Source organism: Corvus brachyrhynchos, unplaced genomic scaffold, assembly GCF_000691975.1.
Source record: "Corvus brachyrhynchos isolate BGI_N302 unplaced genomic scaffold, ASM69197v1 scaffold80, whole genome shotgun sequence".
Classification (NCBI taxonomy): domain Eukaryota; kingdom Metazoa; phylum Chordata; class Aves; order Passeriformes; family Corvidae; genus Corvus; species Corvus brachyrhynchos.
This window is the reverse complement of record NW_008236769.1, coordinates 7,309,045-7,311,813: the sequence shown is the minus strand read 5'-3', so window position 1 is coordinate 7,311,813 and position 2,769 is coordinate 7,309,045.

The window sequence follows — 2,769 nt, the reverse complement described above, 5'->3', positions numbered from 1 at the left end:
GCTGCATTGCTAATTGCGAGAATAAACAATCTGTCACGATTAGTCAGTGCCTCTAATAGGCAGACAAGTGATGTTGTTTTTAGGCGCCAGCAGCGGTCTGATCAAAGGCTTCAGCTGGAGGGGGACTATTGAGGACGTTAACCCGCATCAAGGGAGCAAGGCGCCTTAGCCCTGGGACATCGGCACATTCAGCCTGACAAAATTAGTTTGCTCTACCAATCACACGACATTTTCCCAAAGCCCGGTACTCGGCGCGAAGATGCACCCCCACCCCACCCCCGACTAAGAAAACACGCACATATATCGATGCATCGTGTTTCACAGTGTTACGGTGTCCCCTCCACCCGATCCTACAGGTAGGATCTTGTTTTTTTGGGTTTTTAAATTATTATTATTTTTTCCCTGATTCCAAACTTTACCATGCAAAAGAAGAAGTAATGTGTTTATTAGACCTCGAGGCAGCCCCTGGGCTGATTTCAATCTCCTTGTTTGGTGGAAACATGAAAATAAAAATTAGAGCTGCTGGCTTTTTTCCTCCTCCTCACTTTTCTTTTGCACAATGATTTGAATATTGGGATGTTGCTGAGGTTTGAAAAGATGCGTGCGCGTCCCAGACCGAGAGCACGATCCCGCTCTCATTTAGAGTTGTCAGAATGAGATAATTAGCTCTTTATTTATCTCCCAGCAATGAGCGCTTTGTGTTTACATTTCTGTCATACTCGCTGGTATTTCAATCACTGTACCATAGCAAGGACTTGATCCTAATTCACATGCTGGCTTTTCATCTCTTGGGCTGAAAACGAGATGCCAGTAAAGTTTCTTTCGTTTCTTGCTCCTTTTATTCTTTCCCTTCTTTCTTAATGAAATCGACAAGTTTTAAGTCAGGAATGGAGAAAACAAATTTGCAAAACGAAATCTCCCCCAAGACTGATTTCTGCGTTTAGTGGGATATTTTTAGTATCCAAACTCTTCCTTCCTTGCTTACTGCGCCTTGGGTGACCAAAACACCACTGGATTTTAGGAATTTTTTTAGTACCTGTTTCGCGTTGTTGATACTCTGGATTGCTTTTAGGTGCCTCTCTTATTTTCTTCCCTGGACTGTAAGGAAAATAGAAGTGAAAAGGCAGAGGGAAATAGGTGACTTTATTGGTGCTTGTTCGGTGTTTTTACTGGGAGCCGTGGCGTTTCCCTGAAGGCACTTGTGCTAGATAACAACATTGGGCAATTAGCATCCTAAACAGTCCCGTTTCAATATAATGAATGTGCTAGGCAAAGCCATTACCCATAGCATTTTATTTCGGTGGGAATACAACAAGGGCTGGGAGGAGGGCGTGGGGGATGGGGAGAAAGGACAGGAGGCAGCGCTAAACCACTTCAGGGCATTGTCTGCCTTTTGTAAACGTTATCTTTGACTTAAAGGCAGAACTCAGAAAGGAGAGGGGTGTTGTTTCCCTTGTTTCTATTTTATTTCTCCCGAGACAGCAGCCCTTAGGAGACCAGACAGTTCCGCAGGACACGAGCCGGCTTTGGGGACAGGCAGCTCCGGGGCAGTTCTGCTGCCCCGGGCACCGCCTGCGCACTGCCTGCACGCTCCCTGCGCGGCCTCCAGCAGCCTTGCTTCATCTCTGAGAGTCTCAGCCCTGGGGGCAAGGAGCCAGAACTTTCACAAGTGCTAAAAATGTCCCGCGGGCTTTACAAGCCCTCAAAGACCTTCAAGTGCTCAAAGCCCTCCCTGCTTTCGTCGTTGGTCTCCGAGTGTCGGAAAAATGCGAAAACACCTCAGTTCTTTTCTTTTTGTCTTTTCCCCCCCCTCTTTCTTCTCTTTTTCTTTTCCCCTCTCTCTTTCTCCCTTTCCCTTTCTGCCCAGATTAGACATAATCCAAACTACTTTTAAGGCTTCAGGCACCTGGACTGGTCCTGGGGAGGTCACTAGGAGCTGTTTGGATGGCCGAACTCCAGTCGCCGAGGCGTCCCCGGCTCTTTGAGGGTCGGAGGAGCCGGGCTGAAAGGAACGCACTATTTCAAGTGGCCTAAATTAATTTGATCGCGACATTATGATGCACTTGGAAAAGATGAAAGAAAAGGCTGGCCGTCTCCTCCAAGATCTCTATAATTATAGATAATATATCCTATTTCAAAGCAATTAGCTCAATCAGGCGTAACGAGGCACTTTGCTGCCAGGGAGTAACAATGCCTTACGGTTATTTAAGCTTCAAGATGTCAAGCAGACTTCGAGACTCTGCTCTGCCCAAAAGGGATCTTGGCTGCCTTGGCGAAACCCCCATGGCTAAGGCACTGGTTTCCCTTCAGTGACAACATACCTATTTAATTTAATATATATTTTTAAAGCTCTTGCAAAGGTGTCGGCTCTGCTGGAAAGAGCACCGCTCCTCCAGGCGCATTTGGGGCTGGTGCCTATGTGGCATCACCTCTGCCCCCGCCCGCTAGCACCGACCTGTCTCACCTCGCCCGCTCGGTTCGGGATACTTGTGCTCTCCGAGCCTTTCCCCGGCTCGGTGCCTTTCTTTCGTTCGCCTTTTTGGGGTGATTTCGGCTATGTCTCACGGAGTTCTGCAGGAGCAGCCGCTGATGGGGCGCACTGGTGGATGCACGGCTCCCAGCCCCAGTGTAGACCTCCCTGCCGAGTCAGCGCCTCCTCCCAGCCCCCAGAGCTTTACCCTGCCCTCGCCTCGGCTTTTACCTGAAGCGCTTGCAGATGGCAAGGTCCGAGAGCACCGAGACCATTGCGTTAGCCGCGAGCCGGCTGCC